The following is a 23,018-nucleotide window of genomic DNA, read 5'->3' as shown; positions in this document are numbered from 1 at the left end:
TGCCAGCAATACCTTAGTAGATGGTTGTTCTTCATTTTTCTAAGTGCACTCTTCTGTACTGTTTCATGTGACTCTCATAATAACTGGGAGGTAGTTAGGGCTGGAAATTATCTCCATCTTTTTTGTTCTTCGTGATTTTTACATTTTAAGAAATATTGGGCTTGGGGGTGTGTGTGTGTAAAAATTGGAAGGGGAAAAAAGAACAACACACACACACACACACACACACACACAGCCAAAACAAACCAAACCAAAGAATCATTCCTAAAGTCACCACCAGATGTAACATTACTCATACTTGGTTGTATAGGTTTCCAATATTTCTTCTCTGTATTCCACTGAGCCTATTTAAAGATGAAAAAATTTTCACATGGCTAATGAGAGTCAAAGCTAAGGCTAAAACTCATGAACACTTTCTATCATACAAGGAGGTCCCTTTCTTCTTACTAACCTGTCCCTCTTCCAAAATGCCAAGCATTATAAAGAAGAAACTTCATACACAGATTTTGATAAATATTCATGTTTTGTTTCCATGTTCTAAGTAAACTTTCCAATGGTCTTTGGAAAAAAAGCACGTTTAGTATTAAAACAGTTGTCAAATTCAATGATCTCTAAAATTCTCTTTAGCTCTGAAACAACTCTGAATGCAAAATGGCCAAAGGGCAGGGTCAAGAATCTGATTCCAGCCCTGGCTAGTTGGGCTCAGCAGTTGGAGCATCAGCCTGCAGTCCAGAGTGACCCGGGTTCAGTTCCCACTAAGGGTACGTACCTCAGTTGCAGTTTGTCCCTGGCCCTGGTTGGGTCGTGCGGAAGGCGGCCACTTGATGTGTCCCTTTCACGTGGATATTTCTCTCTCTCTCTCTCTCTCTCTGCTTCTCTCTCCCTCCCACTCTATCTGAACAAAAAATGGAAAAATGTCTTCGGGTGAGGATTAAAAAAAAAAAGAATCTGATTCCAAAGAATATCAGATGAGGGCAAGTTAAGTGAGTCAAAATCCCATAAATAAGGAGTTAACCAAACTAGAATCAGATTCACAAACCAACATCATAAATTGGAACAAAGGTCAACGAAGAAGAGGAAAGAAATACAACTCTGGAAAGATCAGGCTGAACCAACAAATGCATTGTCAGAAATGGCTGGCTGATCACAAAACCTGTTTCCTCTCCTTCCCAGACACAAAGCTACGTCACATTTTCTAGCTGCCCTTGTGGTTTAGTATGGCCATATAAGTCCTAGGCAATGGGGTATGGGTGGGAGTTAGAATGATGAGACACCTCCAGCCTTGGGCCCAAAAAACCTCCCACTTGTCGTCTTTCATGCTCTTTCTTTTTCCAGGGTGTCCTTAGAAGTCATTTATTGAAAATGGTGGAGCCATCAAATAGAAGGAGCCACAACATACGATGGAAGAAATTTCTGGTTGGAGAACAGCCTACCACCAATCAAGAACATCTAATTAAACTTGATGTGAGTAAGAAATAAATTTTTATTTATTAAGTCATTGAGATTTGGGGGTTTACGTATAACAACAGCTAGTGTTACAGACCCTGCCAGGTGGCCCTGTGGGCAGGGTCAGACTCTCGACACCCTCACGGATCAGCCTGTCTTCCTCAGTCCAGGGCCATCCCTGCTGACGAGGCTTTGGCAGACTGATGCCAACAGCGTGCTAAATTACTTTTTGTCAGTGAACTCTTATTCTAAATTTTACATGGGTTAAAAAGGTCAATGACAGATGGAATCATACATGTGTTACAAGCAAATCATGAAAAGATTCAACAAAATCTAAATGTTCATCAAGCTTTGAGAAGACTTTGATAGTTTTTTTATGGGGAGAAAAACATAATTAAAACAAACTAGAGCACACAGATCTTCCAAATCAATATGCAAAAGGGAGGGAAGGAAAGGAAAGGAAAGGGTTATAAATTTTTGTCCCCCCAAAATGTATATGTTGAAACACCAATCCCCATGGTGATGGTATTTGAAGGTGGGGCCTTTGGAAGCCATTAGGTCATGAGGGTAGCCCCCTCATGATGGGATTAGTGTCCTTATCAGAAAAGACAAGATAACTTTTCCTCTCTCTCTCTGCTCTCAGCCATGTGAGGATAGAGAAAGAAGGTGACTAAGACAGAGGAAAAGTAAAACAGATATTTTTTGAAAGTCTGCTATGTCTTAGAAGCTTTCACACATATATTCTTAGTTAATCCTCACAACAAATCTGTGTGGCAGTTATTACTACGCACAGTTTTACAAGAGAGAAAATTGAGGATCATCGCTACAAAATAATCAACCTAAAGTTACACATTCAGGAAATGTGGGACCAATATTAGCCCCAGTCTGTCTGATGGCAAAACTCAGGTTCTTTTCACTAGACCCTTTGCCATCTTGATATCTGCACACCTCTCGAGAGATCTGCAAAAATTTCCCTGACTCTGATGCACTTCTTGGATGACCCCAAGACTGCCCCTTGTCTTACCTCTCCAGATGCTGTCAAAGAGGGCCAGTGCCCCTAAAATCTCTGAGAAACAAAGAAGCAAATGACTCAAAATCTACCCTGGAAGGTGACCTCCTGGAACATGCTTGGGGAAGGTACCTCAGAACTCATCTCTACAGTGGGTATTTTCCAGCTTCTGGTAGGTGGTAAGGAGATTAACATCTCTCTGGCTCTCTTTCACCATAGGAATAGTCATGTGCACATGTATGAGCGTGAGCTGGTGCATGCGTGCGTGCGCACACACACACACCTATACATACACACACAATTTATCCACCTGCATTTCAAGTCACTTGACCTTCAAGTCAGATTACCCACAGTCAGAAAACTGGCATATACGGGAGTGGGCAAAGGTAGGTTTACTGTTGTGAGTATGCAAAACACAAAGCTTATTCTTGTATTATTATTTATTCTTGCACTATATATTTTTCCATACAAACAACTGTAAACCTACTTTTGCCAACCCCTGTATTAAGAGGACACATGAAACAGAATCGAAATAGAATGGAATATTAAAACGTAACTTAGAGAACTTACATATTCCCTATTCAAGCATTTGTCTATAGTATGTTAAATCATTACCATTGGAGATCAAGTTATAACCACCAAGCTGATCTGGACTAGTGGGCAACAGACTGAAATGCTTACAGCAGTCAAAACTGGAAGAAGTAAATCACAAACTACCCAGCACACCTCTTAGCTGTTAATTTAGCTTTGGAAAAATCTCATCGATTAACTCCTGAATAGGAGCGGTGGATTTTTCATTTTTCTAATATGTTTTCATTGATGTTTTAGAGGGAGTGGAAGAAAGAGAGAGAGATAGAAACATCAATGTGAGAGAGAAACAATGATCATCTTCCTCCTGCACGTCCCCCACTGGGGATGGAGCCCGTAACCCAGGCAAGTGCTCTGACCGGGAATCGAACTGGGACCTCTCAGTCCATGGGACTATGCTCAATCCACTGAGCCACACCTGCCGGGCAGTGGCGGTGGTTTGTAAGGAAGGCACAGGGACCACACAATAGACTTGAGGGCTTCTCAAATACCTCTTCACGTCTCCCACTACTATGATCATGGCAAAATACCTCGTCATACCTCAAAATGCTCATCTATAAGGCACACGTGATTATATCCTTTAGGATAGTATTGGGTCTAACTGTTAAAAAATAAATAAATAAATGTACTGGTAAAAGCCCATCGTACTTATTAGCCATATAAGACTGGAGAGCAGGATGCCTGACTTTTACCCAGGGTTTTCCGAGTGACTCACTCTGTAATTCTGAGGACCCGGCCCTTTGATCTTTAGTTCCTTAGCCCATAACCCAAGAGTTTTAAATTGTGTGTCCTGTTCTTTTGGAGGCACCCACTCCAGCTTCTTTTGCCCTCAGATGAAAGGATCCATAGAGGTGGAAAATTGTTGTTTGGTGATTTCCTATATCCCCCTTGCTAGTATTTCAGCCGTTCTCCTCTTACATCCGAGGGACACTGCAGAGAAATCGCTGCGGCGCACAATCGAAGCCACAGGCTTAAGGTTTCACTGTTGGAGGGGCAGGCTGAGAAGGAACAAGTCCGGCTTTAACACCACAGATAGCTCCAATTACCACATGTGGGCAGAAAGGATACCGAAAACAAGGGGAGATAGAAAGGCCCTTGGTATTCTTCAAAGCTTCCCTTTAGGGATGAAAGTTCTTCTTTGAGGCTTCCAAGGCAGAAAGCCTGGGCAGCCTGCACACCTGGAGTGCATTAGTGGGCCCTGGACTCGAGGGGAAGCAGGCTGAATTTCATCTAGATGCTTCCCACAATCCACTCTCATAAAAGCTCACAGTAATTTACCAGCTTAGGAACACGGCATGGTATTCACGGAGTGGTGAACCCTGGGATCTTCCAGAGTCACTGTAAAAATCCCACTGCTCATCTCTGTAAACACACTTTCATCTCAGTTACCTTTAGCTTAAGGAAAGTTTCGTTTTGTTTGCTGACACAGGGTCAAGACCAAACCCACCCTCAAATCATTCTCATACCTCTCCCGAGAAACCTTTTAAAGTACGCCATGTTGAGGTACCACATGAGCAAGTTTTCACATTGGACTATGTGCTCATCTAGATACAGAACACAGTGCCTCACTGTTTGCTTCTCCTTCACCACCTGTCTTGCCAACCTGGATGGAGAAAAAGTCTTGCTGTAGTCACCAGGCAGGCTCCAACCTCTCCATGGCGTCCAGTATGGCTGCTCCCTCCCAGAAAAACCCGTTGTCTTCCCACAATTCCTCATCTCTTTTCTGGACATCTTAAAATATAACTCAGCAGAGGGCTTGCACAGCCATTACAACTGCGGCACCCTGTGCACCTGCTCCCTACGGTGTCTCCCCTCCCCACCACCTAGGCAAGAAGGAGAGCAGAAGGCCACAGGCTCTGCAGTTAGACATTCTGGTTTTGCATCCTGGCTCTGTAATTCACTACCTGCATGATCTTGGAAAAGTTACTTAGCCTGCCTTTGCCAGAGTTTCCTTATTTGTAAAATGGGGGTAATGATGGTAGCTACTTTATAGAGTTATTGTAAGGATTAAGTCTATGATGCTAAAACAGTGACTAAAATGTTGTGAAGCACTCAGTCAACAGGATGGTGGTTATGGTAATACCTTCATTATCAAGGTCAACTACTTTCTTAAAAAAAAAAAGTACAACTCTAGCTGGCCCTCTCTAATAGTACAACTCCCTTGTCTATCAGTAGGCAGGATGACTTCCTACCCCACACCACAACCAGCTAGGGCAAACAGAAGCATCTGTAAGCATGCTACAGGATAAACAAGTTAGGGCAAAATACTACACAAGGGCAAAACAATGATGAAGGAGACGAAGCTGTCAAACACTCTGTACTCCATTAAACTCAATGCTCTAAAAATCTAGGCTGAGGTTCAGAGGCTACCAGAAGCTGGGGTGTTTGAAGGTGACAGGTGATAAAACTTAGGATGGCTACTTGAGTTAGGCAATGCCCTACTCATGTTCTTCAGGACTGAGAAAGGGTTGGTGCCATAGACCCAGCTCTAGACACAAAATGCTGGATCGCAATGAGGGCAGGATGCAGACCACACCCATTTCTACCATGTGCACAAGAACCTACTGTCTTGAAGTAAGACCTGAACTGGCAGGAGCGCTCGTGTTTGCAGTTCCTGATGAGTCACCTGATCTCCAGCATGATGCGGGCATAAGACTCCGATGGTGTGAAGGCTGTGTGCCTGTGTCCCCACATCACAGACCAGCACTGCCCCACGAGCTCTCCAGCAGCATCACTCCCAACAGACCCAATGATACAATGATAGTGCAGAACATTTTTCAAAGTGTACACCTCTCTAACGTATGTGAATACTAGAGATAATCTTCGAGAAATATATTCCATGTGCCCATATAAACAGTATTGATTTCTGTGAGTACCATGACATAAGAAAGGTCATAAAGTATTGCTCTAGGATAATATCAGAAAGAAACCTACTATTCAGTGAGTTCCAAACACTGACTAAGAATCTAACAAGTCATGTGATACTAGGCCTTTAATAATCTGTACTTCGATTTTCTATCTGTAGGTCAATGGTTAAATAAATACATTTGTGTTAGAGGATTGACCTGAGGGTATAAGTGCTCTGAATTTTTTAAATAAAGCAAAATCTGACTTTAAATATTTATTTTTAATTTGCTGCATGAAATGTGTCTTATCCCCAAACAGATTCTTGCCAAAAAAATAAAAAATAAAAAAAGATAACAGAACCTCATCCTAAAAACAAAGCCTGAAATCCCAGGGATTATACATGAAGACTAGCTACCACATTCTAGTATAACAAGGCAATCACATGACAATAAACAGTAATTTGACTGTAAGAGAAATGATAACACACACTGGAGCAGCTCCTTTAACTTCAAAGGGAAGACCTAAGGAAGGAGGAAGGGGTTAGAGCACTCTGCAGGAAGGTGGCCCTGATCTCACCTGCTCCTCTGTCAGAGTGCCACGGCAGAAGTACCCCCCAACTCCTCCACAGCCAAACATACGATCTTCTCTGTGCTACAGGCCAAAGCAACACTTATATCTACACATCTCTTTCAAAGTGTTTTCTATTTCAGCTTCTTCAACAAAACCAAATACTTTGCTCTAATTCTGACCTCAAAGAATCCTTTCTTGAGTCTGCCTTAAAAAATGGGGCAAAATGTGTTGTTATAGTTATTGTTTTGTTTATGTTTTTATTGATATTTTATAGAGAGAGGAAGGGAGAGGGAGAGAGAGAGAAAATTATCAATGAGAGAGAATCATTGATCGACTGCCTCCTGCATGATCCTTACTAGGGATGGAGCTCACAACCTGGGTATGTGCTCTGACCACAATCGAACCAGCCACCTCTTGGTGTATGGGTCGATGCTCAACCAACAGTGGAGCTGTTGTTGTTTTTTAACAACCCAAACAACATCATTTGCCAGTCCTACAAAACAGGGGTAATGAAATGGGTGTGGTAGTGCAGGGGAATTCTGTAGTACTCTACTGAGAACTTGACCCTACCTTCTGCCAATTTCCAATATGCTAGCTATGAACCAAACCTGGGAAGAAGTCAAAACCCTCTAGACACAGCCTAAAATTTCCTTTCTTGACTTAAAGGAATAAAAGAAAATAAAAATTCCTGACCTCAAACTTTTAACAAAGAAGGGTCTTGAGAGGAAGCGGGACGGAACGTGCTGTGACTAGCCTAATTGTGTGGATGACCGAAGTCTTCACTGAGTCGTCAATACCAGCTCAGGTGGTCAGGGTGCAGTCCCTCACACCATGTCTTCACTCATGAGACGGAGGGCAGAGGCAGGGAGAAGAGAACATGAACACACACTGCACAGTACAAAGTGCTATGTAACTGAACTCACAATAGAAACATCTAAAATAATGCGTCTTTTCCCCACAGCTACAGAGAGCATATTTCAATGAATTGGGTCAACAGGAAACAATTTTATACACAATTTTCATAAACGGATCCAAAGATTAAATACTGAAAAAAGCTATTTATTAGAGAATTCATTCTAGGTCTTTGTTCTGCAAAGAGATACAGTCGGTCCTCGTTTATGGAGGTTAATCAGTTCCAGACTCTACCGCGATAAATGAATCTCCATGAAGTAGGTTTCTTTCTTTATACACTGTATGGGTTTCAGTGTATATCCCGCTGTTGTCAACAGAGCCTCAGGGCAGGGAAGGAAGGGGAGAAAGTAAAAGAAGACCCTAATTATTGCAAAATGAAGAGGCAGCATAGTCACTAGCTCAATATTAGAAGAAGAGCATTATGAATAAAAGGAGTGCCAAGATGACCTGGTGTTCTACCCACTTGGATGACCTGCCTCCTTTCAGGTAATGCCAAGGTCATGTGCACTGAGCTGTTAAAGATACCTGAGTAGGGAAATGTTTCCCAGCAAAATAACTTTTTAAAAAGTGTGCTCAGCACCTGGTCATCTGTTCATCTCAACAGTGGCTCAATGATCAATAGACAGGACAGGGTGAAAGGTTAGTCAAAGGTCAGAAGGTTTTAACCTCTTGGTTGGAGAGCTAAATTCTTTAAACCCTTGAAAGGCTTTCTTAACGCACATTTATTTATATATGTTGCCAAGAGTTTCAGCTGACTTTCAAGTTTAATAGCTTTTTACTTCCATTTCTTCCTTTGGTCCTCTCCTCCACCCCCTCTGCTTCCTCTCCTCCTTCTCTCATAAATTTAGAGTTGCTTGGAGAAGCTTCAATGATAATGCAAAATTTTTATCCTTGTGAATGGACTTCTGCTCTATCCTAGTGAGAGAAAAGATAACCACATGTGATTAATGGCATATTTTCTAGGAAAAGTCCATTGAGGAATGCTAACTAAACTTGAAAAATGGATCTTGGTAGATGAGGATCAGTAAAGTATGTGTATAATTAGATCACTCCGGTAGCGGCCAGCAACAAGGATCATTCTGAAGAAGCAGAACAAAGCACCAGGTGTTTCCGTAGGCGCACGCGCACACGCTGGAGCAGAGGCAGCGCTGCTGGGCTGAGTGCCTTTCTGGTGCCCAGGAAAAGTAGTACTTTTCAAAGTTTCCAGGGGAAACTTTGGGTATGTTTGTGCTGTTGGTCCCTGTGAGTCGATGTGGCAGTGTACATTCAGCGGCACGCTAGAGCCTGGAAGGAAAACCTTCCACAGAAACACATCTTAATCCTCAATGTTATCTTTCTTGGCTCATTCTGGTGAAAAAAACTCCATTGCTCATTTTGTGACGTGTCTCATTGGTGGATGGCAAACTTGATGACAATGTTATGAACAAGCTGATTTAGAACAGATCTCTAGTAAGAAACAGAACTCAATCTTGGCATAGTGCAGTTGATTAATAAGCCGTAGGACCATGAAATACATCTTTTGCTGCTAATTGAAACAATCCAGAAGGTTTCTCTGCTAGTTACCTGGGTGATATTGTTCCATGGTCCTACCCTCTTTGGATACTGCTGCAACTATTTCAAGGTTGGTTACCATTTCATCCCCAGAATTAGGATATTCATGGTCCAAAGTTTACCTTTTTGTATTGGAAATGGACGTGCTCAGAAGTCTTCAATATAAAATGTTAAGATTGTAAATTCATACAGTGTTCATCCTCTCTGGAGACCAAAGGGCTTTGCTGATGCCATTTTGTTTCCGTTTCTTATGCTTATTCTACCCGAGTGACAGACAGCATGATCCTCATTTCCCTGGTGAAGAAATCGTCCAAGGATGACTGAGCTGCCTGAGGTGAGGCCTCCATGAAGCTGAGCAGTAACATTTAAATCTCCTGATCCAATACTGCAGCACAGATCTTATTATCGTCTTTTTAGAAATTATGAAGGATTTGAGAGCTAATTCTTGAGAACAGCATGTTGATTAAGAACACAGGTTTTAGAATTAGTTGGACCTTGGTTTGAATCCCAGTTCCACTATTCACTGTTGTGGATCTTGGATAATGACTTAACCTCTTGTGCCTCCCTGTCCACCCATCCACGCACAGCCCCAGGAAAGCAGACAGGAATGAGTTGGTCTGTTTCCCCAAATGCATACCTAAGAGATAGAATCTGCCTCCTCCTCATCTCGTAGGGGTGTTTTAAGGATTAGGTAGTTTGGCAAATTGGCACACACCCTGAGAGCCCAGCTAATAGAACATGGCACCACATGGAGTCCCAGCTCAGCAGGAGCCAGCCAGTCGGAGCACGCTGCCGATTTTCCAATGATGGCAGCGAGCAGGCTGTTGTGTCTGCCACCATGATGCCCGAGCAAGGGGAGGAAGAACAGGCAATACTCGGATGACAGATACTACAAATTCTTTGCAATTATTCTAAAAAGTGACTATGTAGCTGAGAAATGGTGAAGCCATTGTCTTAGAACTGTCAGATTTTACAGATGAGGAAGTAGAGGCCCAGAGAGGTTTACTCAACAGTACTGATTGAATATGACGTAGCAGAAGGATCTGAAACCTGGTCAGATTGATCTGTATTTTCTACCAATACTCTGCATTTACAAGGAGATACAAATCCAATGTGTAAAATGTTAACTGAGAACTTATCTTAGCCACCTGAAATTTAAACAGACACCATAATTCCAGAACATGAATTTGGCTTGGGAATCATAAAAGAACCCTAGTCCTACTGGTGAGGCACTGGCTCAGTGTCCTGCCCCAGTATGGATTTAGACAGAAATGCATCACAGAATGAGTCAGCAATAGTTCATCCTATGCAACACAAAACAGTGTTTTCTAGTTATTTTCTATGTAAAGACTGCTGTGACACGGTCCATGAGAAACAAAAACACAGGAAAGAAACATGAAATGACAAAATGTGGTATATCGGTATATACAAGAATCACATATTTCAACTAGATCGATCTATTGCTTTATTTCATTTTTAGTTTAATATTGCAGGGAAATCTGATCACCAGGATTGAAAGTATAGCTGGAGAGAGGGAGAGAACATCCTGTTCCTTTCTCAGGGGCTAATAATATTAATATTTACACTAACTAAATACCATTATTTGCAAAGAGCATTAAACTAAAAACTAAGGTGTGGATTATACCACTAAGTTCACCATCTAGAGCATTAAATTTTCTTGTGTAATGCAGGATTAATCAACATGAGGTTTCAATTAACTCATTCAAATAATTGCAAGTTTAACTGTGTAGGTCAGAATAAATGTGTAGGTCTCATTGAGAAGGTGACACTTCAGCAAAGACTTGAAAAGGGTGAGGGAGTTAGTTATGTGTATATCAGGGAGATGAGCATTTCAGTCACTAACCTTGATCCAACCCAATGCCCCTGGCCTTGGCCCCACTGAACCGAGTCTCACCACAAGCTCTTGGCTACTGCAGCATTGTTACATTTCCATTGTATCCTGTCCTATGCCCATATACTTTATTTTTAAATTTCTTTCATTAATGCTCAAAACACGAGATCTAGATGCTCAAGGAATAAAGAACAACAATGGGGAAGAGAAAAACATCATTTTGGCCCTGGCCGGTTTTGCTCAGCGGTTAGAGCGTCGGCCTGTGGTCCAGAGAGACCCGGGTTCGGTTCCCCCTAAGGGCACATACCTCGGTTGCAGTTTGTCCCCGGCCCTGGTTGGGTCATGTGGGTGGCAGCCACTCGATGTGTCCCTTTCACATCGATGTTTCTCTCTCTCTCTCTCTCTCTCTCTCTCTCTCTCTCTCTCTCCCTCCCGCCCTGTCTGAACCAAAAAAGAAAAACATCATTTTGACTAAGACAAAGACGTAATTTTGATGGGCTTCAGTGACACCTGGCTAAAATAAGAGCATTATTAGTCTGTGCCATCACTATGAAGACACTCTACCCTGCAGAGTAAGTTTCTAACAGTTGAGGTTTTAGTGGCTACAACTTTCCCCTTCATGGGTCAATATGCAGCCAGAAATGTCAATATAAGGACCTATGTAAGAGTATTTTGTATATTTTATCCATCTTAAGACTTCGCTCTTTCAGTGCTATGCATTCTTCCTTGAGTAAATATTTATCTATACCATCTAGTGGTTACAGCCCAAGGAAAGAAGCCAAGAGACAAAGATAATGTCCCATATTCTGCTACTATTTTTCTTTATGACAATGTAAAAGTCATTTCTTCTCTAAGTCCCCTCTGCTGAGGAACTGAGACTGTCTGTGCTCCTGGACCAAGTCCGAGAGGCCTTACTCAAAATTACTCATACTCCATGTGGTTCTTATCCCACAGAAAGTGACTCGACCCTGGAATCTGAATCAGGGAGTGACCAGTCACTCTGTTCTTGTCACCTCTGAGACCCTGATTAGGACTTCCTGTTCACAAAAGGAAAACCTGCAGCCCAGAGGTGACCCTCCAGTCAGATCTCACTGCACCCACCTAGTGCTGTCTTAGAGAATCAAGTCTTGGTGAAGGTCAGGTTTCTCCCACAAACAGTGTGGCCAGATGGCAATCAGCTCTTTGCAAAGAATGCACAGAATAGAATCCTATCTGTAAGGCACCTCGGCTTCAGTGGCAACAGATCAGACACAGAAATTCACTAACCACAAATGGCTCAAGCTAGCCTTACTTGGCTTCATAAATAAGAAACGAAAATATGCCTCAGCCAGTTAGACACTGAGCTAAGTGTGTAAGAGTGTACAGCCATTTGAATTCTGCCACTGACTAGCCGTGGAACTTCTGGCAAGTTAAAACTTTTCTGAGTTCAACTTCCTCATCTGTAACATTTAAAAAAAATGATATTTCACTAACTGGGTTTTCACAAGCAATAAACTTTAAAATGCCTTTGAAAAATGCAAATGCCAACAGCTGTATAATCAGTCACCTCATCTTCAGAATAAAACAAAGGCCCAACTCCCTGCGATCCGGGTGTCTCCACACTCAATAATAAAAGACCTTGGAGATTTGGCTCAGAAATGAGTAAACAGACTACAATACAGGAAAGGCAAGCTACTGGGGAGGGAGGCCAGCTCAGGTTAATCATTCACAGGATTAAGTGTCTTATTTCTCGTTCATAACACAGACTTGACTGGCTGGAAACATACCCAGCCAAGCACAAAAAACCATGGGTGGTTAAAAGGATAATCAAAAGGGAAAGAAACCATGGTTCAGGTCACGTCATTTTCATTCTCTTAAATTCCTCTTTGAAGGAACTTTCTTCACCTGAAATCAGGGAGATCTCAGTTCAGCCTGGACACATAGATACTGTTTTCTTACCAACAGAACCTCTTACGTGTTGCATGAAGAAGCCCCTGCCCAAGCTTATGACTTCTTGCGGAAGCGTTTGGCAGAAGTTTCCAATCAAGCTCCCTGCTCTGACTCAGACAAGTCTCTTCATCTAGCTAAGCTTCTTCTCCCCTCAAGTTAGAAAACAAAAATTATGTATTGGGCCCTAGCTAAGGGAGACAAGCCCATGAGTGCCAGCTCTCTTTTCCTTAAGTAATGTTTGTACTTGGCAACATGGTAGGAAGTCAAGTCAGTAAGGACAGGACAAATATACATGTAACAGGTGAAGAATGTAATGACAGAAAAACATACGGGAACCACATCCTCCTCTCAACAACTGACAAAGCATTTCCTTGTCTTTCTGAAGGAGAGCTGGACAAGGTGGGGGAAGGAAAGGTGCAGAGTGAACCTGGGAGGGGTGAAGGGTGGGTACTGTTCAAATGATGACCAAAGAGCATGAACTGTAAGGAAGTACATTAAAACTGGCTGGTGAGTATACAAATGTACACGAGGCTATGGCACACAGGAGTTAAAGTGTTAAATATTTCATCAGCCTAAAATGAGAATTGGAAATATGATGAATAAGAGGAAAGGTAATCACCACCTAAAACACTGCATTTAACTTTTTATTTAGAAAATAATAAAATAAAAATTTCTAGTGAAAGAGACTGTAGTGTTTAATCTTTTTCTCCAGAAGATTCTACTGCAGAAATGTCTCATTTTTTTCTCATTCTGTCAAGCCTAGAGTTACAAAGAGAGAAAATGAAGGATAAATAAACCTCCTCAAGAAAAAGAGAACCTCTTATAGAAATACATAGACTCTGGCAGGCTGAGAACCTGCCCACCTGTGCACAGAGAACAGCAAGAGACTTCTGCTACTTGCTGGGGCTGGAGGAGAGCTATCTGTATGCTGACCTAGACCTCTCCCTGGGCAGGTGGGGCCTGCCGGTCAGTGACTCCTGATAGAAATGTACTTTGTGCACCCAAAGACTAAAACATAGACACAAAGCTTTTATTTTTGGAAACTTTGGTCTACCCAAATGATTTCTCTGCACATTTTTTTCTTTGACATTTATACCTACAAATGACAATAATAGGTTTCATAGCCTTTCCAAAATGCAACTTGCTATTTACAATTGTGAAAAACAGACATGATCTAAATGTCCAACATCTAGAAGAATAGTCATAGAAATAGGTACAATCATAAGATAGATTATTATGCTGACATTAGATGTCTGTTTACGAAAAGTTTGTAATAGGATAATAAAATGTTTATGTGAAAATGCTATATAAAGATTACATGAAATACGAGCCAAATTATGTAAAATTTTAAATTTATGTAAAAGAAGACTAGAAGGAAATAACAAAGTTATTAACAGTAGACATTTCAGGGTGCAGTTTTAGGTTTATTAATATTTTTGTAACAGCTTTATGGAGATACAATTCTGATATCTAACAATTCACTCTTTGAGAAAAATCTCAATGGTTTTTAATATATTTACCAAATTGTGTAACCATTACCACAATCAATTTTAGAACATTTTGATCATGTCAAAAAGAAATCCTGTACCCATTAGCTATTACCTACAAGCACCCCCCCTTTCCCATCCCTAAACAACCAATAATCTATTTCTGTCTCTATAGATTTCCCTGTTGTGAACATTTCATATAAATGGAACCATATAATGTGTGGTCTTTAGTGCCTGGCTTCTTTCACTTAGCGGAATGTTTTCAAGGTTTATCCATGTTGTAAAACGTACCAGTACTTCTTTTTTTGGGTCAAATAATATTCCATTGCACAAACATGCCACATTTTGTTTATTTATTCATCCATTAGTAGATATTTAAGCTACTCCCACTTTTTGTATTTATGAATAATGATGCTATGAACATTTGTGTACAATTTATTTTCAATTATCTTAGACATACACCTACAAGACAGGTGATTTTTAAAACATTGCTGTGCTCCCAAGTTTTCCACAAGGCACACATAATACTTTTATTATCAAAGAAAAAGAGTAACAGAAAAAAATCCTCATTTTAATTTTCCTGTATTCCCAATCTTACCCAATCTCTCGCTCTCTCCTAAACCCAAGCCAGAAGTTCTGTAGTTAATTAACTAAGAAGTTGTTAATGAATGCTTGCTCAGAATTGAACCCTGTATTAGACAAATTAGAAGAAAGAAATAGAAAATGAGGTCTTTGCTTTCAAGAACAGGATGCTGCTAAACTGCAGAGATAATGCTTGCGAGGGAAAACCCGACATGAAGCGAGGACATGGAAGAATCGGGCATCTTCAAACGAATGGGCTCCATCCTGCACTGGACAGTGAACCACTCCATCAACACAACGCCAAAGACTTCTTTCATCTGCCTGTGCTCTAACCGAGAAGTCAGAAGGCTGGACTTCACAATCATCACAACTCTCTGTAAGAAAAGTATCTTCCTAAGGCAGAGAGCTGGTGGAGAAGTTCTTCCCACCACAGCTGAGTCCATGGAATAGCATTATCTTCGATTTGCTTGCATGTGTGTACAAACAAGACGTTTCCATTTAGAAAGGCTGCGCTGGCAGGGCAGTGCCAGCAAGTGGGAAATGGCACTGCTGTAAGGCAACTAGGAGGCCACCTACGTCCTCTAGCTCAAAATATGCCCCCAGTTCCACACGCGTCCATTGTGACTGACTTCCAGAACCTTCCCTTGTGTGAGTGTCTAACTGCCTCTCAGACCACCTGGGCCGCAGAAGAAGTCAAGCTCTGAGTTATTTGTGATACAAGATATCACACTGAGGGAGGGGATTAACCTTTTAAAGGTAATATGCTACTTAAAATATATTTTAAAGTTCTGAAGACCAATATAATAAACACCCATGTATCCAATTTAAAATATAAGATATTGACAAGGTATATTTTAAGAAACACATGAATAGAAAAATCAAATTATCTTAAGTTAAGTGACTAACAACAGAATACGAAGGTTAAAACCATCAACAACAGGTTGAGGAGGAGGGTAAAATGATTTGGGAGTGAAAAATTTGAGTCGGGCACTAAATAAATAAATGAAACCAGGGTACGTGAGGATAATATAACTGATTCCAAATATGACTCTGGCCTGGGCACTCCTTTGCCCTCCTTCACGCCAGCCTCCTGGGAAACCATGCTTCTCCCAGGGTACCGGAGGAGTCATCGGGGAGAAAAACGAAGAAAACAGCCTCAGATTAAAGAGTCCAGAGACCCAGTTCCATCAAGTTTCCCGTGCATGCTGGAGTCTCCAGGTAGCAGGGGCTGTGTGAGCTGCTGTGGATGTGATTAGGAAAACAACAACGGCCATAATAATCCCTCCTGAAACCTGAAACAGGAGCGTGCCAGGAGCGAAAAGCTTTGGTGGAGGTATGGCCACATCCCAGGGCCGGAATAAAAGAGGGTTTTAAAAGGCAAGTCTGAAATATACTCGTTGAACATGACCTGCCTGGCTAAGCCTGGCTCTTGTCATGGCTATTATGCCCTCAATTTCATGAACATCATGTTCACTTGGAAAGAAAAAACTTGTTTTAGTAGTAATTGCACATCAATACGAGAGTCCTATTATTTCTATTAAGTTAATTAACCTATTTTTGAAAAGTATACAAAATAGGTCACTTAAGTGGGTGTGACCTTACCCAGTGAACTATGCTTTTAAACTGTCTCCAACTGTTAAGATTTGTAGAGGCCTTTATCAACATCTCCGTTTGAAAAGGCTGGCTGAGTGAGCGGCATGCAGCACCAGGCGAAAACGGCTTTGCTCCCTATCAATCAGCCTATTATAACCTAATGATATTTAGATGATGTGAGTAGATTTTCAAATTGAATGCTGTTTAATCTAAATTCCAGAGTGCTTTTGTAATCATGCCATATTCTTAAGTTTTAGGCAAATAGTCTGAAGGACAGAATTTGTATCTGAGCTCTATAAAAATAACGTTCTTCCTAGACTGCTAAGGAAGAAAATTGCCTCCCATGATATACCTTAAGTGGGCAAAAACTGCTTCCAAAGCATCACCACCATCATCATCAAAAGCATAAAAGGCCTCAGCAGAACTAAGCACTGTACTAGGCAATATACAAAAGTTTTGTCTTGTATTTTGATCCTAATTAGATGGCATAAAATCCTAGAAGTCCATTTCTATTTTTTATTATTTTTTAAATCCTCATCTGAGGACATGCTTAGAGTAGGGAAGGGAGAGAGAGAGAAACATCAATGTGGGAGAGAAACAGAGATCAGTTGCCCTCCTTATGTGCCCTGGCTGGGGATCAAACGCTCAATAGGTATATGCCCTGACCAGGAATCGAACCTGCAACCTTTAGGTGCAAAGGACGATGCTCAACCATCTGAGCCACTCTGGCTGGATCCGTTTCTGTTATATTTAATAAAACTTCGTTTACAAAGTAATAATGTCCTTTCATCTGAGTGTCTCTGGTTCCACGAGCAAGCAGCCCACACCAAGGGGAGACACTTGTGCTGTAGCTAATAACCTCTAGTGCCAAGATGCTGGGAGACACATCCAAACTCACACATTCTAACAAAAGTTCTACTCTCAGAGAGGTGCAGGTCACTGAAAAAGAACATTGAGCCTCCCTGGCATAACAACCCTCTTAGGCTCTGTGAGCTCCACCTTATACATATAAAGTCTGTCCCATGTAGGGAACTCAACTGAAAAAGAATGAATTGTGCCCAAGCCACAGAGCAGCAGCCCAAACAAATTCATTTTTAAACCCATGCTACTACTCTACCAGACACTCGAAAGCTATCTTAATAAACTAATAAATGAGTGAGCAGAAGCTGGCTCTTTAACTTCCCCAAGAAAGTTGAGGCTTCTCAGTCTGAGAAGCTTCAGTTTCTGTTCCCATAGTGAACCTGTAGACTGTATATGAAACCTCTGGGAGTGTATAGGGGTTATGGGAGCATTCCTGTTGGCTCTTCAATCATACCAATAGAGTAAAGACCTAGCCTACCTACCAAATCTTAGTTTGGGCACTTTTTTTTGAAAGTGACAGTAAGTTTATTAAAACTTGGGATAGTAAGGCAAAGGAAGGGTCCCTAGAGACAGGATCAGGGTTCATCGCAGGATGAGCTGCTGTTGCCCATTGCTTCCTTGGATGCAAGTCTTGTGGGGACCCTCAGAGCTGAATTGAAGAAGCAAACTATACACCTGAGGAACGGGGCTGTGGGCATGCTCAAAGAAGAGTATACACTAACCTGAGTACTTTTTAAAGCTATTTCCATGAAACACTGAGAAGGGAGTAAAATTTGATTAAGGAGATATGGTCATAGGACTTGACTTCACCCATCCATCAAGGAACCAAGTCCTACCTCTGTGCCAAGCATTGAACTGAACATGAAAATAATATAATCCCTCAAGTAATCAAGAATGAAGAGAAGGACATATACAAAATAAGTGTCACAGGTCTCACGGGAAAGATGTAAGAAGCACAGGGTATGATGGGAAACAAGGAGGGAGTAGCTACTTCCATTTGAGTCACAAGAAACTTCATGCTGGAATTTGGTTTTAAAAAACAAATAGGTATGGAGAATGTGCAGCATGTTCAACATGGATGTTCCCGAACCCACAGACTTTCAGTGTTCAGCTGGAGCACAGGTCACACCAGGATTCAAAGTCAGAAACAAGGCTAAAATCATGAGACCTCAATAATTAACATAAGGAGTTTAAATCTTGTCCTGCAGGACGGAAGAGGCCACCACTGACTTTTTAAGTGAGAAAGTAACACTTTATGGTTTGCATTTGGGGAAGGTTGGTATGGAAATGGTATGAAGGCAGACTGGACTGGGTACGTCTGGCAGCAGGAAGACGATCGCCGCCATCTAAAGACAGAACAGCAGGAGTCTAAGGTGGCAACAGGGCAATGGAGAAAAGGGGCATAAATAATAAGTAGTCTAATGGACATACTTTGAGGGTACGGGGTGAGAGTTTCTGGCTTGAGAGGTAGGTGATTCCATTCAGAGAGAAGGGAGATTCAGGAATAGTACATTCACTTACGTTCTGTACATGGTGAGCTAGAAATTATTATAGGCCCTCCACGTAGAGAAGCTGTCTATGTACTTAGGTTTATGGGTCTAGAACTCAGGAAACAGATCTAGAGTAGAAATACAGATTTGAGACTAATTGTAGCAGATTGGGACTATGTGGAATTAGGAATTCAGCAATACTTTTCTAGTACTCTCTTCACTCCTACTTTACTTAGCCTAGGCCACCACATAAGTATCCCCAGATCATTTCAAATAAAAATCACTTTGTCCTGGCCGGTTTGGCTCAGAGGTTAGAGCAATGGTCATGGGTTCGATTCCTGATCAAGGGTTTGATCCCCACCCTGGTCGGGGTTGTGTGGGAGGCAGCCAACTGATGTCTCTCTCTTACATCAATGTTTCTCTGTCTCTCTCTCTCTCTCTCTCCCTCCCTTCCACTCTGTCTAAAAATCAATGGAAAAATATCCTCAGGTAAGGATTAAATAAATAAATAAATAAAAATCACTTTGAAGATGCAACTTGATTTATAGCTAAAAATATATTATTTATTCAAAGAGTTAGTACAGATAACAAAATAACTGCTTCTGAAAGTCATACTATGGATTTTATTACACTCTGGGTCTAATTAAAAGAGAAAAACCAATAAATATGGCAAATGATTATTAAATACAAGACTGGTAAAAATAATACAAAAAAAAAAGTTTACTCGAAAGGCTTGCTCTTCTAAATAAATAACATTTTCTACTCATTGGTTATAGCACCTTTTTTCCTTCAGACTATAAGAACTGTATTATTTTCTCTCATTAGTTTTAACAACATGCCTGTCAGGTAGGCAAATGAACTAGAACGTCTATATTCATGTTAGAGCTGGAGAAACTAAAACATAAAGAGTAGAAATAGCCCTGGCTGGGTGGCTCGGTCAGTTGGAGCATCGTCCTGTACACACAAGGGTTGCGGTTCAATTCCTGGTCTGAGCGCATAAGGGACATAGACGATCAATGTTTCTCTTTCACATCGATGTTTCTCTTTCTCTTTCTCTCTCTCTCTCTAAAAACCAATAAAAACATATTGTCGGGTGAGATTTAAAAACTAAATAAAGAGTAGAAATCATGTGCCTGTGATCTCCCACAGGCCATCATGTGAGCTGGAAACAGAACACAGACATCCAGACTCCTGCTTCTCTCTCTCCCCGACGCTGTCATCATCAGTCACCCGCAGGGCGTTGCAGCTGGGTACCTGGCACTACATTCACTGCCCTGTGCCAGGCCACCCTCTGACAGAGTGAGGTAATAATGCAGAGATTATTAGAGAGGTGGGTGAAGGTATAAGTAGAGAATTTTCTCTATGGTCTTACATTTTTTTCCTTCTAATTATTATATATATATATTTATTTTTATCCTCACCCGAGGACATTTTTCCATTTTTTGTACAGATAGAGTGGGAGGGAGACAGAGGAAGAGAGAGAGAGAGAAACATCGATGTGAAAGGGACACATCGAGTGGCTACCACCCGCACGACCAACCAGGGCCGGGGACAAACTGCAACCGAGGTACATGCCCTTAGCGGGAACCGAACCCGGGTCTCTCCGGACCGCAGGTGGGCGCTCTAACCGCTGAGCCAAACCGGCCAGGGCTATTTTTAATGTTTCTTTTTAAAAATGTATCTTTATTGTTGAAAGTATTACAGATGCCCCCCCATTGAGCCCCCTCCTCCCTGTTCCTGCCCCCACCCCACCCCCCTCCCTTCACCACACTATTGTCTGTAATGGTTATTCATATATGCATGTAAGTTCTTTGGTTTATCTCTTCCAGCTCCCCTGTCCCCTTCCCACTGAGGTTCCTCAGTCTTGTCTGTTTCCATGTTTCTGAGACTACTTCTTTTATGTACCATTATTACTAAATGAAGTGGATTATTACACAGAATGCAAAACTGAAAACATTTTATAAAGTACTTGCAACCTCAAGTATAAAGTCAATACAAGAGACAACAGATGAGAGTTGTTTTCAATCTTTACGAAAAAAGAAAGTTTACTGAGGGAGACAGGATGATAGAGCTGGCGTGAGACTTGAAGCCCTGTACCGCCAGGACACCAGCACAAATCTAGTCCAGGCTTGGTGTGACAGAAATTATTTAGATAGAACAGTGCTTTGTTGGCTAGTGTGAAATAACTGGCCTGCTTCCTGCCAGTTCTCACAAGACAAGCATCTATCTACATCACAAAGTAAACAGCACTTCTGACCTTAACAGGACTCTTCCCAAGAGGAAAAAAGCTGGATGAATGAAGTCTGGATTTCCACCCATCTACCCCTCTCTCCAGCAAGAAAGCTAACCCCTTCCTCACTCTCCATCCAAATCAGTAACCTCTAGATGGCCATTACCTCTGTCTGCCAAGGCTCGCACGCCTCCTGAGATGAACCACAGAGGTTTCCAGATTTATACACTAACTAAAGCAATGTTTCCAACGTGCTACTAATGGGACAAAAGAATAAACTTCATTTTAGGGTGATTTTCAAATCCCCCTACAGAAGGACATCTGAAAGTACTTAAGAAACATGCTATATCCCTAGTGGTTGAAAGAAAGAAAAAAAAAAACAAAAAAACACAACTGTCTTGCTCCATAAAGGTTATTGAAAATATCATGCGATTAATGCTATTTATATGGCATTGAGCTAAACTCCAAAGGTAACACTTGACCATTCTCTGTTTACCAAGTTAATCTGGCAGATTTGTTTACTTTGTCTGATTTACTAAGACAAATACGTTGAGTGTCTGAAATGTTTTATCTGGCCCTGGGAAAGGAAAACTAAAGGAGTGTTGTGCTTTTATTAATAGATAAGTGCAAACAGGCCCTATCCTATCAAATGAACAGCGAGGACCTTTGGCCACTGTTTACTGAAAATAAAATTAGCCTTGGCTGGCAGGTACTTATCAGATCTGAGAATAATTAACTATCCACATCTGGTACATGTTACTGAAAATGCTAGTGGGAGCCATTAACTTTGGTAAGGGTTATTTCTCCTGAACAGTTAATATCCCCCTAACATACCATCGGAATGTACGCTTTCTTCCCAAACACGCTCACGGCAGCACCGAGAGCAGTTCCCCAACTGTTTTCCCACTTCGACTCCACAGAAAAACGGTTCCAGAAATCCAAAAAAATGACCAAGACATGGTTGGTTCCCACCACACTCCACAAAACTCACCCATGGGATCACCTGCCCCAGCAGGCACTGGGAGCTTTGCAAACAGACAGGGTCATTTGAAGTTAATCAGTAACAACATTTTACTCTGTTTTTCCCCCCCTCAAAGGACTTCAAGGAACATCATCAAGGAAGAATAAAATGACTGTAGTTTTCTCAGTTCAAAAGGAGACACACGGAAAGTAAAAATAAATAAATAAATAAAATGAAGATAAAACAAATAAAAAAGATAAGAAATTTTTAAAAAGGAGAAAACAAACAAACAAGAAAGGAGAGCCTAGGAACCAGCACCCCCCATTACAAGCTAGTTGACGGAAAAGGCAGTAGCAAAATTCAGGTACCTGGTGCCTCGTTCATTTCTTTTCTATTCTAACAATTTATTTACCAGGTAATAGTTTTCACGGTTGTATTAAAGGGAAGCAAATGCTCTCAGGCACTCATATAAATAAGCAATGTGAAATAAATCATGTTTTATTTATATCCCTGGAGCCAAGAGACAGGAAACTCAAGGGCTCTGCAATTAGCTTGCTGTGAAATTCTAAACAAGTCAGATGACTTGTTTATTAGTAAGGTGGCCTCTCATCTCTCTGCTCTATAAAACTGGGAATGCCAACCTACATCACAAAGAGAGAACATTTCTGACAGCACCAGGAAAATGCTTACAGAGATAAGAAATTCCCAAACTCCAAGAACATTTCTCAACAGAAACAGAACTATGTTAATCATAAATTATAACATTTCACCCAGTACCATTTAGCAAGGTATTTTTCCAACATCTTTTTGTAGACAAGCATCATTGCCCCTCCTAATGCGGCAAAGGAACGTGCATTCTGGTGACTAAGACTGGGTGGTTTGAAGATCAGCAGCTGCCTCATCTCCAAGGAGACTGTACACTGGATCTACTAACAATGACTGGAGGGCTTGCCTGTGCACAATGCCTATCATAATATGCTGGGTGGGTAGGCATCAGACGTCTTAGTGGATGAGGACATGATCTAAAAAACGGGGAAGTCTTAGGACCTGCAGCCAGGAAATCAGGCTTAGGAAACTGACGGAGGTAGGAGTAATAGGCAATGAGGAAAC

The 23,018-nt window shown here is 41.4% G+C and overlaps 1 protein-coding gene across 1 annotated transcript in view; it reads right to left on the bottom strand.

Annotated features, from left to right (window-relative positions):
• The window catches only part of RAD51B (RAD51 paralog B), a 547,382-nt gene that overhangs the window by 255,281 nt on the left and 269,083 nt on the right, over window positions 1-23,018 (bottom strand). The window lies entirely within an intron of this gene.

This window comes from Molossus molossus, unplaced genomic scaffold (assembly GCF_014108415.1).
Source record: "Molossus molossus isolate mMolMol1 unplaced genomic scaffold, mMolMol1.p scaffold_m16_p_1, whole genome shotgun sequence".
In the NCBI taxonomy this organism is placed as follows: Eukaryota; Metazoa; Chordata; class Mammalia; order Chiroptera; family Molossidae; genus Molossus; species Molossus molossus.
Note: the sequence above shows the minus strand (reverse complement) of the source record. Positions and strands in the feature narration are given on the sequence as shown.